This window comes from Cricetulus griseus, chromosome 5 (genome assembly GCF_003668045.3).
Source record: "Cricetulus griseus strain 17A/GY chromosome 5, alternate assembly CriGri-PICRH-1.0, whole genome shotgun sequence".
NCBI lineage: Eukaryota > Metazoa > Chordata > Mammalia > Rodentia > Cricetidae > Cricetulus > Cricetulus griseus.
In genome coordinates this window covers 52,469,771-52,484,594 of record NC_048598.1, presented here as the reverse complement: position 1 = coordinate 52,484,594, position 14,824 = coordinate 52,469,771, and the positions used below count along the sequence as shown (strand labels likewise).

Genomic DNA, 14,824 nt, shown 5'->3' with positions numbered 1-14,824 from the left:
GCTTGTGTGTGTATATGAGTACCACATGTGTGTAGTGCCTGTGGATGCCAGAAGAGAATGTTGAATTCCCATTTATAGATGGTTGGTCACCATGGGGGGTGCTGGGAACCAAACCTGGGTCCTCTGCAAGAGCAGAAAGTGCTCTTAACTGCTGAGCCATCTCTCCAGCTCATGTTTATTTTTTGAGAGAGGGTTTCCCTAAATAGCCCAGGCTACCCTTGAAGTCACAGCAATCCTCCTGCCTCAGTCTCCCAAATTCTGGGATTAGAGGTGTGAGCCACCATGCCTGGCTGGATAAGATATTTTTAAATAAATTTTGAAGTAGGCATAGATTTGGGTGTTGAGCAAGTAAACAGTGCAGAAGGTTAGCCAAGGAAACAGCCTAGGGCTGCTTATCCCCAGGATCCACGATCTCCTATTTCCTCTGAGCAAGCATGTACTTTACTGTGGAAACTTAAGAAAAAAAAATCATATTTACTGAGAATAAGTTTAAGAAATACAAAACTTATCTTGATCTTTCTAGCTGTTGCTATGGTTTTGAGTAATCCATCATTAAAGCTATGGCACTTCAATGATGTATTAAAGTAATATATCATAACAATGCCAGGGCTTTGATGATATATTAATGTAATACATCGTTAAGGCGCCATTGGCCTCATGATGTATTACTCAAAACACTACCAATTGGTTAGATCAACACACAGGGACTTGTGTGTTAGGGACAGGAGAATGGCAAATGATTTTAGATTCAAGCACAGTTGAACTTCTCAGAGATGTCTCAGTCACAAAAGCAGTTCTGTGAGATTGGATGGCTTCAAAAGCTCACCCAAGCATGGTGGGGTTGACCTGTGAGTGAAGGGCAGGGAAGATATCTGCTCTGACTGCCCTGGGAACTCATGCCGGGGACCAGGTTCTCATGCAAGGAAGAGCATGACGCTGCTGTGCCTAGCAACAGACTATGTGTGATGCTTGTGTGCTCTCCTTTAATTTCTACTGAGACATCAGGAAACTGAAGGCGATGAAGAAAGAGGCAGGAGTGGCGGTGGTGGCAGACTTGACCTGACTGCGGAGCTGGGTCAGGTTGATGCATCTGATTTTGTGGTCTCTGTTTAGGGAATTTATGTTTTTTCAGCTATAAAGGGAAAGATTAAGAACAAACTGGCTTTCGGGGTTCCCCTTTATCCCTTCCTCACCCGTCTACACCCAGAGGTGGCAACTGGCAGATCAGGTCTGGAAAAACATTGGCCGCTGTCTTGTTTTTTTTTAGGGTGCTGCCAAAGGCCTGGACTCAAGGAATAAGGCACTGGGAGGGTGCTCTGCTGGTGACCAAAAGCTTAGCCCAAATTCCCCATCAGCCTTCGGGCCTCCTTCCTGACTTCCACTCACTATCAGCACAAACCCATATTCTTCTCCATGACCAGGGTATCACCATGCTGCCTCCACCCCTCAAAGGCTTCTTCCTGCACTTGGAAGAAAATCCAAAGTCTTTCTGACTACAAGGGCTGTGTTGGCCGCCTGTCATCTCCTACCATAGGCTTTGACTTCTGTATCAGTTTGATGGCTTTGCACTAGTCAATGACCTTGACCATCTTTGGATAGCTGTTTTCTTTTTCCGAAATCTCATCTTAAATGCTTCTCAGACTTTCTGCCCCAGGTCACCCAGACATTTGTGACCTCAGTTCTCCCTGATAGTTGATGGTTTGTCTCTTGTGTCCTTCTAAGAACCCAAGTGGAAAGCCTGGGTCTGACGTCTCCTATACTCTGCTCTGCCTTATCTGCAGGGCCTGGCACAGCTCAGTGTGTAGGTTGTGCACAATATGATAGCAGAAACCTAAGCCTCAGTGTTTACTGACTCACTCTAGTGAAGACAACCAGAAGGTGAGAAGATTCCAAGAAGAGGTGAAGCTGAGCTAAAGAGAAGCACACAGTAACTTAATACAAAAGGGCCTGAAAAAGACAGTTGGCTCCTCAGGAGAACCAGGAAGCCATCTCTACAGGCATCAGGGGAGAGTGAACAAGTTGGATTGGGATCTGGGGAATGCAGATACCCTCGGCCATACTGAGCCTCTGGAGCTAGGGTGTCAATAACACGCCGTCTTACATGTTCCCATGATCATATCCATGCAAAACATGGCAAGGTAAGAAAGTGTGACCACTACGTCATTCTTGCCCTTCCATTCTACCCATATGTGTGATTATTGAAGCAGCTGGGTTCATACTTACAATGATCACAGGGGTTTAATGTAAACACAATCACACATTAAAAAAAATAGCACCCTCTAACGTGTATTAGCTTGTGGACCCCTCAACCCAGACACTCCTAGTTAAAAGTATGTTTTGAAAAAAATTAGAATGAGAAAAAGGTGCATGCTTGCACCCTGCTATCTTGGAAGTTTTTGTGGTAGAAAATTTAACTTTCAAGTAATTTCACTTTATAATGGATAAAAGAATGATATTTCAGAGAAAAATCTGAGAATCTGAAAGTTGGTGGAACTGTCTTTCCCTTTACAGCTCACTCATCTTTTGGGCTCTTGTAAAGCAACTGGCTTTTAATTGTTATTAAATTAACTCATGTGAAGACTCCATTAATTTGGTGTATTGCCCTTTCCAGAGACACTTGAAGTTACAGGAATACTTGGTGATAACATTGGACTGTAGAAAACTTGAAACAATGTGAAAGATGCTTCTTAGAAGCATTTTAGAATATCCCCAAATTAAGGAAGGCTCTAGCTGAAGTGGTCTTCAGTCAATAAATGAAAAACTTAAGTGAATAATTTTCAGCATCTTCCACATGCAGTTCTCGGAGATGCAGTGATGACCCAGGTGACAAACACATGATATGAACTGCTCATCCCACGCCTCTAACAGAAGAACCAAAAGATGTGTGGTGTATAGACTTAAGTACAGTTTGGAAGGCAGAGCCCAGGAAGAATTTTATTGGCCACTGACATCAGGCAAGTTTCCTTTTGTGCAGGGCCTAAGTACAGCCTGGCTGACTCTGCTCACAGGTGGGTGTGGGAGACACTTGAATTACTCAGTCAAAACTAGATGGGAAGAGCAGAGGGTCCCGATAAGCCTGTGACTGGGAACCTCTCCTATGTGAAGGCATCAGTAAAGGGTCTCTTCAACAACCTTCTCCAATACTGAGATCTTAAGGGAGATCTGAGGCTGGGGCTTCCGGAGAATGTGTGTGGCGCAGAGGCAGAAAAGCTGCACAGTGCTAGAAAACCAGTCTGCATAAGCCTGATCCTGACTGAAGGCTTAGTGGCAGTGACTCTTCCTTTCAGCTCACTGCAGCCAGTGTTGAAGCTGACCCTTGCTGGCCGTGTGGGCTTTGGTGTGTCATGCACAACTGAAAATCCACTGGGCTTTCAGCAAAGCCAGAGAAGGCCTTGTGGCAGGGTCGTGCTTGTGTGTATCGTCTCCGAATCCATACACAGATGGAACGTTTGGGAGGTAGTTATGTGGAGCGGAGCCACATGACCCGGACCGGTGACCTGATGGAAGTAAGTACAGACTGGGAATGTGGATCAGTGTTTGCCTAGCATGTGTGAGGCAAGACTTTGGCTTCCATCCCTAGCACTGAAGAAAGAGAAGGGAGAGAGGGAGGGACGGGACGGGACGGGAGAGAAGAAGGGATAAAAGAGGAGGGAGGAGGGGGGCAGAACATTTCCAGTACTCTTACTTAACCCATGAGGGTGTCAATCTATACTCTGATGCAGGCCCACTCATGACCTCACCAGATCAGTTCCTCCACCTTAGAAACCAGCTTCCACAGCTGTCCCTCATCACCTATCATGCCTATATAGTTATCTTTTGAGAAAATACATGGTTGCAGCCATGTGTTCAGATGAGTGTTCCAGGCTGTGTGTTTGTTGACACCCTGAGTCCACACATAGGTGGAGTTGGGGGAACAGCTGAGTGACACACACCAGAGGCATCTCCCACTTGGGTTTTGCCTTGTCTTTATTTTGTGTCTGCCTCTGAGATCGTTGAGACCTGAAAAGTCTAACACCGAAATGCCTCTGCGGTCCCCAGAGTCCTGCCAAGCTCGACAGCCAGACACTGGGGCACTGTACTGAGCCATAGCTGCCACGGGTCACCGCCAGTCTGTCATTCTGCAGAGAAGTGACAGGAGGCATGTTCACAACTAACAGATGGCATTTCACCATGCCCTTTGATCTGTGCAGACCGGCTTGTAAGGTGTCTTGTTATGACTGTCACTTTCCGTGTCAGGCTTGTTGAACAGGTTTGAGACTGTGGTAGGTGTGGCCAGGGACTAAGGCATCTTCTCAGGGCAGGTGATCCTAAGATCGCCAGATGGCTGGGGGAGTTGGCAGTGAATGTGGGCTGCAAGTGCTGAGGCGACTGGATCCTGAGCTTGCTGAGTTAACAGGATCCTGACACTAATGGGACAGGTGGCAGTGACAGGAGAAAAGTGTGGCTGCCTCCAAATGTCCTCTGTCGCCTCCTGCCTGCCATGTTGGTTGGTAGTGTCTGCAAGTGTGTTAGAAATCCACTAAAAAAAACAGAACAAAACAAAACAAAACAAAAGAAATTTGCCTCTGCACCAAGAGTAGAGAATATGGAGCTGTGGATGCAATGAGTTACGTACACCTTAGTCATGTGACTTCCCTGTTGTGCACAGCAGATCCCTGAGAAGGGTTACTCTGTGCCCATCCCTGAAGGAGCTTCGGAATTTACATGTCTGGTACTGCAATTGTCTTATATCTGTAAGATGCCTGTATTTAGCAGGAGGACGGGAGAGAGAGGGAACTGGGATTGGTATATAAAATAAGATTGCTTTAAAAATAAAAAAAGATGCCTAAATCTTTGCTTAGATATCTATATCATAGCTACTAAAACTAAGACTACATGGGATGTGTGTGTGTGTGTGTGTGTGTGTGTGTGTGTGTACATGCTGGCATCTTCCTCAATTGTTCTTTGCCTTAGTTTTTTTTGGGGGGGGCAGGTTTTCATTGAATCTGAAATTCATCAATTCTGCTAGACTCGCAGGTCAATGAACCCTTGAGATTCTGCCTCTGTCCTCCCAGGGCTAGGGTTCCGGGCATGTGTCACTTTTACATGGGTCCTGAGGATCCAAAATCAGGTCCCTTATACTTGCAGAGCAGGCAATTTACATTCACCATCTCCACAGCCCCCGTCTCAGTCATCTTAAGACATTGATGCCATGCAAAAGTTCTTAGGTATTGAAAATCAAGCAATGAAGAATATTGAAACGTCCCATGTGGTGTGCCACAAGTGTGTCACTAAGGTTCTGTTCTTTTTGGTTCCCTCTTCTGGGCTGGGTGGGAGGGTGAGGACACAAGGGACAGGAGGACAGAAAGCATTGTGGTAAATGCTACCAGAAGGGACTGTGGTCATTGCCAGCTGTGGAATCTGTTTTGATTCTGTGAAGAAACTGACAGGTACCCAGCTCACAGCAGCTCAGGGAGGAGCGAGAATTTACCAGATCACATGAAATGGAAGTCTTCTGCAGTCTGGATGCAGGTGTTTCATGTCCACAGGAACCCGTCTCTCACCACACAGGCTGCTTTCCTGTGTTTTGTTACATTTTCAGACAAATCACTACCCAGGTGTTGGTGACAAGGGACACATCAGTTCCAGACATTTGCTGTGGCAGCCATGCTCTCAGAGGAGATCATCTCCTTTGTCCACAAGCTCCAGTAGATGTTCCGTGGGTGGCGCTCTTCTGCCATCTTTGGGTGGTTTCTCTCTTGGAAGCCATCATGGCAGTTCTTCAGAGACAATGCTCACTGGTTCACTCTTGTAACTGGAGGTCATGGTCCAGCCCCCAACATAAAACATGGACTAAAGGGTAGAGGGAGGGAAAGTAGTTCCTGAAAGGAGAACATGTCTTCTTACTCAAAAAAAAAAAAAAAAAAAAAAAAAAAAAAAAAAAAAAAAAAAAAAAAAGGAAACCGATGTTAAACAGGCAAAAAGAACAGATGTACCAAAAGAGCTTATGTCTGCAGAGTATCATATCATCCCCTTCTCACCTCCCATGAAGCCAAGGGCCACACTAGCCTCAGGACACAGCATGTGTTATATCCAGCCACCTATGGTCATTCAATGACATAACCTCTTTATCACTTTTCAAGGCTACTTTTTTCCTTTAAAAGTTCTTCCCCCCATAAATTCGATGTAAGTGACCATGGTACAGAATTTCAGATCACTTCTAGTTTCTAGTCCCTAGCATAACAGAAGCCATATGGAGTTGTAGAAAATGGGTCTCTTAACACATATTTCCTCCCTCAGTTAATATTTTCTCTTTTAAAAAAATGAATTGTATTATTTACCCTACAGCATGATTTTCACCTTGCAAGTCTTGATATTTTCTCCATGTCAGCATGCAAAAATGTTTTCTCGAAACCACTTAATATCTCTTAAGACGAATGCACCTTAATATGTTCAGTCATTTTCCTGCTCATTTCTGTCTCAACCAATTCTGTCATGGACAGGCCTGTACACACAACTTAGTATCTTTTTGTAAATACAGCTAATAACTAAATCCCTAGTGGTTAAATATGTTCAAGGTTACAGACAGGCATGGCGGCCCACACCTTTAATCCCCGCACTGGGGGTTCAAGACAGGTAGATTTCTGGGAATTTGAAGGCAGCCTGGTCTACAGTGTAAGTTCTAGGACAGCTAGGGCTTGAGCTAGACCCTGTCTCAAGAAAAATATCCTCAAGATTATATGGATTTTAACTTTGGATAAGTATTAACAAATTGGCTCTCAGAAGATTGTCAATATCTTTTCATTTCCAAAGCTTTGTGTGTGTGTGTGTGTGTGTGTGTGTGTGTGTGTATGTACATGTTTGTGTTCATGTGTGTGTAGGTAGGTACACACAAGTAGGTCAGAGGACAACACTGTGTTGTTCCTCAGGCATTATCTACCTTTAAAAAATTGAGACAAGATCTCTCACTGGCCTGGAACTCACCAAGTAGGCTAGCCTGATCAGCAAGGCCCAGGGGTCCTCCTGTCTCCACCTCCTGGCCCTGGGTTTACAAGAACATGTGCCACCACAACTGGCCGCCCCCCCCCCCCCATGGGTTCTGGCCATTGAATTTAGATCCTCGTGCTTGCAAGGTCGGTACTTTACAACTGATCGATCTCCCTAGCCCCTCTGCTATCATCTGGGGGTATTTGCATACCTAACCACCACTGGGTATCTTGAAACATTTTTATTGTTACTAATCTGATAGATGAAATGTCATGTTATTGTTTTTATTTACATTTGACACTTTTATTTTATTTACGTTTTCCAAGATAGGGTTTCTCTGCGTAGCCCTGACTGTCCTAGAACTCACTCGGTAGAGCAGGCTGGCCTTGAACTCAGAGATCTGCTTGCCTCTGCCTCCCAAGTGTGGGGATTAAAGGTGTGTGCCACCTCGACTAGCTAGATTTATTTTATTTGTATGAGTGTTTTAGCTGCATGTATGTATGTGCATCACATACGTGCCTGGTATCATAGAGATCAGAGGTGGGCGTCAGATCCCCTGGAACTGGAGTTACAGACAGCTGTGAGTTGCCATGTAGGTGCTGGGAATTGAACCTGGGTTTTCTTGACATCTCTCCACTGCTGTCTTAGGGTTTCTATTGCTCTGATGAGAAATGACACCATGACCATGGCAACTTTTTTTTTAAAATTTATTTATTAGTTCTAGTTAGGAAACACGCTTGTTTCAGATGTAAGTCCCTTCTCCCTCTCCCTCCCCTCACCCCCATCCCTCCTCCCCCACCCCCAGCCTACCCCCACTCCATCCACCCACCACTCCCCAGGCAGGGTAGGGCCCTCAATGGGGGCTTTGCAAAGTCCACCAAATCTTCTTGTGTGGGCCTGGGCCCTTCCCCATGTGTCCAGGACCAGAGTGTATCCTTTCACGTGGGATGGGCTCTCAAAGTCCCTTCTTGCACCAGGGAAAAATACTAATCTACCACCAGAGGCTCCCTGGAGTGCAGAGGCCTCCTTATTGACATCCATGTTCAGGGGTCTGGATCAGTCTTGTACTGGCCTCCCTGACAGCATCTGGGGCCCATGTGCTCTCCCTTGTTCAGGCCAACTGTTCCTGTGGGTTTCTCCAACCTGGTACAGACACCTTCACTCTTCATTCCTCCCGATTTCAGCTCAGTGTATATCTGTGGATGTCTGTCTCTGCTTCCATCAGGACCATGGCAACTCTTATAAAGGAAAAACATTTAATGGGGTGGCTTACATTTTCAGAGGTTTAGTCCATTATCATCATGATGTGACATGGTGGTGTGCAGGCCGACATGGTGCTGGAGAAGGAGCTGGGAGGTCCTACATTTTGACCTGCAAGCAACAGGAAAGGGTCTGAGACATTGGGCATAGCTTCAATATATATGAGACTACTCCCTCAGTACACACTTCCTCCAACAAGGCCACACCTACTCCAATACCCCCTTACCTCCTAATAGTGCCACTCCCTATGAGCTTACGGGGGCCACTTACATTCAGACTACCACACCTCCCGTTTGCATTTTAAGATCACAAGGGACCCATCTAGGGATATAGGTCAGGGTCACAGCATGTATCTAAGGCTTGAAGTTCACTTCCGGCTCTGTTCAGAATAAATAAAGGGAGGTGAGAAAAGAATTACGTAATAGGTCTAGTGGCTCCCTTTACAGGGCCACCTCGAGTTTGAGGCCAGACTCTGTCTCAAAGCAACCACAACAAAAGATGACAAATGGAGTGTGAATTTGTACACGTTTAGGTATTTCTATATCATCTTTGTGGCTCTGCAGCCCCTGTTAAATGCTTTTGGAGCTTCCTGCCCACTTCATACCAACTCAGGATGAAGCAAGAAAGAAAATCCAGTAGCCACTGTTCCCCGCCCCCACCCGGTGTCATTCCTTGGATTGTTAAATAGAATGAAAGAGACACAGGAAAAACAGTTATGGAATTAGGTATTATCTCTAACCTCCAACGAGCTATGCAAATCTCCGTGAAATTAGAGGCCTTTCATTTTGATCTGGTAGTTAGACTTTTATCTTCCTCCTTCTCCTCAAGGAGCTCTTAAATAATTACTACAACTAAGTTTTAGTCATTAGGGGAATTTAAAGATGAGAATTGTCTGTTACAGATTAACCCAGGGGATTTGAAGCACTGTCCAAACTCCACAGTTCTTGCTAGTTCCTGTTGGAGTTTTCCCTAGTACAAGAATGAGCCTTTTTTTTTCCTTAACTCATCCTTTAACACGTGATTTAGACACATCTCTCTCTCTCTCTCTTCCTTTCCCATAACTGACTCTGGAACTAGAAAGCTATGGATAGTTTTCCAGTTGCAGCTGGCATGCTGCTGCTCGCTTGTCATACCAGTGCCCGGGAGCTGAGGCAGGAGGATTCTGAGTTCAAGATGAACCTGTGCTACATAGACAGACTCTATCCAAAACCATTTTTTCTCCATTTGATGGAAAATACAAGCCATTGAGGAAAAGAATTGAAACAAAAATGATGGGTAATTAAATGGTTAACCTGAGAATAATTTATATTAAGAAACAAAAGAAGTAAAAATGAAGACAATGGTGAGGTTGTATTAAAAAGAAACAAGGCATATGCGTCTTCTAAGTACTGTACTAGACAGTGCTTTTGTAGACAGCCTCACATTTTTCCTCTTTTTAGTCAAATATATGTGGCTTGTCACAGTTCAGCTGGGGGCTGGGCTAAGGGCCCGACTGTGCTATTTATTTTCCAAGAGAGAGCTCCTGTTCGTCTCCCCCGTTTCATTTCTTAATTATTGGAACGATGCACATTCTCTCCTGATACAAGAAAGTTCCTGGTTTTGTGACTGATGAGGACTGCATAATGGATACAGGGAAATTCTCCCAGCCCCGCCCAATGGGCCTCTCTAAGTACATTGGGAAGAAACTGTTAGAATCAATCAAATTGTACCCTTGATTTCAGCTAAAGGCATTCTGGAAACTGGCTTATTAGGTACTAATCCGTGTTCTTGCTTTTAGACATTAGCTTGCTGTGGAACTAATGGCTAGTGTGGGGTGATTTAAATAGAGACTGTGGCCGAGGAGGGCAGCGCTGGTCCAGCCACCCGACCAGTAGCACAGCCTGGATGGCTAACAACACAGCCTGGGAGACTGACCTGTCAAGCCTCAGACTGCAGACTAAGAAAGGCAGATTTAACCGTTTACCTTCGAGCTTCATCTGCAGCAGCACACTAGAAGTTATCGGAGGGCCAAGAGTTCCTTAGAGGGCCGTTCAAGGAGGGGAATTAGAAACAAACAACTAGGCACATTGGGAAGACAGAAGCAGTCACAGAGAAGTGCAAGAAACCATGGGGCAAGGGAGGGGCTTGCTTGGATGGTAGGAAAGAGAACAACCATGGATGGCTCAGGGCAGGGTGAGCTGGCCATAGTCCTGGGACGGGTGGAGGAAGAATTGGCCCCAGGAGACATAGAATAAATGATGACTGAGAAGTCAGTGAGGCGTGGAGGGTAAAGCGTCCTCTGGATAACACAAGTACCAGACTGTGGTGAATTGACGTGCCTCTCAGCAATAGAAAGCCAAAGGTGGACAACATAGCAAATGTCTAGTCCAGCTCTTGACATATTTGTATATTCCGTACATGCATACATACATACATACATACATACATGTGTTTATACCAAGTATTTAAACCTAGGCACTCATATGTGCTAGATAAGTGCTCTACAGTTGCACTGAATCTCCAGCCCCTTTAATACTTTTATTTTGAAATAGAAGCTCACTAAGTTTTCCAGGCTAGCCTTGAACTTGTGTGATCTCCCTGCCTCAGCCTCCTAAGTAGTTGGTGCTGCAGGCCAGAGCCACCAAGATATCTGATAGCACTTTGCTTTCTGTCGTATTTTCTAGGTCTGCCTGTTATAGTGTGTATGTGTGTGTACCCCAGTGCCATGCACTCCTGCTGACCCTGGTAGGCCCAGTAGCTGGTCATTTTAACTAAACTGTATATGATATGTGGCTTTGGATTGTGAATTCTTTCCAAGTCTCCTTTATTAGAATAATTATATCAATTTTGTTCTGCTTTAAAAAAAATCAGAAAGTGACTCCCAATTATTTGGCTAACCAAGAAGTGACTTTTTATTTTATTTTTTATTTTAATTTTTTGAGACAGGGTTTCTCTGTGTAGTCCTGGCTGTCCTGGAACATATGAGTGTGGGTACCTGCAGACGCCAGAGACCAGGAGCTGGAGTCACAGCTGAGTGTGAGCCACGTGACATGGGTGCTGTGCTGGGGACTGAACTTGGGGCCACTGGAACAACAGTGCACTTTTAACAGTTGAACCATCTCTCCAGCCCCCGTTTTCTTTTTCTTAATTAGCTAGTTCCAAAGCTACTCCTTCAACCCTTCCTTTAAGTAAATTAAAAAAAAAATTACTTAAATTCTGCTGTATACGGTTGGCATGTTGTGAGATCACAGAGAGCAGAGGTTTACTAGAGTGAGATTTCGAGCATGCCCATGCTTGTGACTGGTCAGTAAGACCAGCGGAGTCTGCTCATTTGGTAAAAGCCCCACGTATGGGCTGTTGTCTGTGGTGCTCAGGCCATACATTAGATCTCTAGACTTGTTCTTCCTACTTGGCTGTCCACTCCCTACCTCCTAAGGTAACCACTGCTTCGTTTGTTTCTTGGAAACTCTGTGTCATTTGTTTGTTTGCTTGCTTTTTTGTGTGAATATAAGTATTTAATGTAAATATTTGATTAACAGTCACCTGAAAAGATTGTAACTTGTTAAAACAAGCCACTTTGCTTCTCTCTCTCTCTCTCTTTTTTATTTATGGTGAAAAAGTGTATATTTGGAATTATCCAGCTGGACTCAATTTAGATGATCCCAATTTTGTTGGCAACATCAAGAGCATCATAGTCAGGAGCCAACTGAACGTATGCCTTCTTTCCATCAGGCCTTATGAGGGTGTTGACTTTGGCCACATCAATGTCATAGAGCTTCTTCAGAGCCTGTTTGATCTGGTGCTTGTTGGCCTTGACGTCCACAATGAACACAAGTGTGTTGTTGTCTTCTATCTTCTTCATGGCTGACTCAATAGTCAGGGGGAGTTTGATGATGGCATAGTGGTCAAGCTTGTTTCTCCTGGGCGAGCTCTTTCGAGGGTATTTGGGCTGCCTCCGGAGCCGCAGGGTCTTGGGCCACCGGAAGGTGGGTGACGTGTGGATCTTCTTTTTTGTGGCTGTGGACGCCTTTCAGCACTGCCTTCTTGGCTTTCAATGCCTTTGCTTTGGCTTCGGCTTCGGCTTCGGCTTTGGGAGGGGCAGGAGCTTCCTTCTTTACTTTCAGCGCCATCTTGGCGAAAAAGCTGCCTTTTTCTCTTTTTATAAACCGTTTTATTTTTGAGATTATAATTATAACATTTCTCCCTTCCCTTACCTATTTCTAATTGCTCCCATGTAACCCTCCGGGGATTTCAAATTTGTGGTCCCATGTTTCACGAATTGTTACTGCACTCATATGTATATGTAAATACATATGCATTACTACATATAACCTGTTCAGTCCATATAATTTACTTGTACAAGGATGATACCAATGGACATGCCAAAATAGACAGAGAAAATCCTATGATGCCTCAACCCTACACAAAGAACTGTAGGCAACTGAGGGAAGCTGAAAGCAGGACAGGTGGTCATCCCTAGGGAAGAGGCACCAATTGGTTGTTTGCTTGCTTTTTGATCCCATGTCAAAGGGAAATCATGCAGTACTTTTCTTCCTACTTTACTTGGCCAGATGTCCTCCAGGTTCCTCCATGTTGTGGCTAACGGCAGGGTTTCTCTTATCAAGGCTGCTCAATTCCGCTGTCCACGTGTACCATAGCATCTTTATGCAGTTCTTATGGAGGTTGGTTGCTGCAATGACCACAGGAGTGCAAATGTCTGAGTGTTCTTACCATTTCCTTTGGGTATACTCTGAGTGGAAGTTGAGGGACTATATGATAATTCCATTTATACTTCATTTAGGAACTTCCATACTGCCCCCTGCCCTGCCTCAGATCGAGGGCTAAACTAAGAGCCTCTTCTCATTTAGCCCACAGTGCTTTGCTACTGAGCTGCCCACCCTGGCTTTGGAAATGGCCATCCTAAGAGGTACACATGAACCCTATGTTTTGTCATTTACTCAAAACATTGCAGAATATATTAGTACACTTTTCTGTTTCGTTAAACATGGCATGGTGAAAGTAATTTCATTGTCTTTCAAGGATTAGGAATTTAACAATGCATATGAAAATTATGAAAGCATTTCAGTCTTTGTTCTCTGATAATTTCTCACAATCTAGAAATCAGTCTTAAACACAGGGAAATATTTTTTTGCTCTAATATGCAAAGTTAGAGCTGGGTAGGTATTATTTCTTTTTTATTAGTGTATATATTAATTGTACAAAACAATGAGGTTTTTTGTTTGGTTTGGTTTTTGAGACAGAGTTTCTCTGTGTAGCCCTGATTACACACTCTGGAACTCTGTTGACCAGGCTGGCCTTGAACTCACAGAGATCTGCCTGCCTCTGCCTTCTGAGTGCTGGGATTGAAGGTGTGTGTCACCACTGCCCAGCTATAAACAATGAGTTCTATTATGACATTCTCATACACATATATAATTTTTAAATTATATCTGTATACCCATTACCCTTCTTTATACCCCCCCCTCTTCCTCATGCTGACTTGATTTTTCTCTCAAAAGTTCCTCTGGACTGAAGTTTTGGGGCAGCCATGACCTGTAGCCCTTCCCTCCAGATGAGAGTGCAGGTGGCCAATAGCTCTTAGCTACTAGACCTTTGGCTGTCAGCTCAAGGTTCCCACACTGCCAAGGCCAGTTCACCCAGGCTGTCCTGGTCGTCAGCTGTCTGTGACACTTTCAGTGAGCCTCTGTGATGCCACCTTTTCTTTGAAGCCTCCCTCCCCTCCCCTTCTTGAAGCCTGTTAAACCTTATGGCGTAGAAGGTTCTCTCTGTGCCTTCTCCTACTCCCCTTCCCTTCACAGAGAGTTTCTCCTGGCAATTCTCCTGTGCTTCTCAACCCATTTTAGCCTTTGCCTCCTAGAGAACGTGAGCAGGCAGCTCCTAGGATGGATAGGAATCAGGTAAGAAGCAAGATCAGCAATGTCCACAGAGAGGGCAGCCCTAGGGGAAGGAGAGGCTGGATGGTGCCTGCAAGTGCCAGGTCCAAGCACTAGGACGGTTGTCAGTGAACCTGGCAGGGGAGGTAGAAGCTACACCACACAAGCAAGCATGCTCACTTCATCATACCAGCAGCATCCATTCAGGACTTTAATCAGAGAGGATGTTAGGTTTGCATTTTGAAGGTGGTATTTGACGGGTATTACAGCAAAGGCACCAGCTAAGAGGCTGGTGTAATGGCGTGTAAATCAGGGTGATGGTCTGAGTTAGTGGGCAGGCCAGGTATGAAGACGGACATACAGGCATATTTGAGAGTTCTTCTAAAAAAAAAGAACCACAGAACTTGGCAATGAATCAAAATTAGGAAGAGGGAGGGATGGACACACACACACACACACACACACACACACACACACACACACACACACACACAGAGAGAGAGAGAGAGAGAGAGAGAGAGAGAGAGAGAGAGAGCTTTATAGGCTAGGCTTCCAAGTTTGGGGCTTGAATAACTTGGTGAATATTCTCTCTCTCTTTCTCTCTCTCTCTCTCTCTCTCTCTCTCTCTCTCTCTCTCTCTCTCTCTCTCTCTCGCCTAATATGTATGGGTCTTTGCTCTGCTTCTATGCCTGGTGCCAGCAGAGGTCAGGAACGGGCGTCAGACC

The 14,824-nt window shown here is 44.9% G+C and overlaps 1 pseudogene; it reads right to left on the bottom strand.

The window, feature by feature from the left end:
* Positions 1-11,857: 11,857 nt before the first annotated feature.
* On the bottom strand, positions 11,858-12,335 carry LOC100759979 (annotated as a pseudogene).
* Between the last annotated feature and the right edge of the window lie 2,489 nt (positions 12,336-14,824).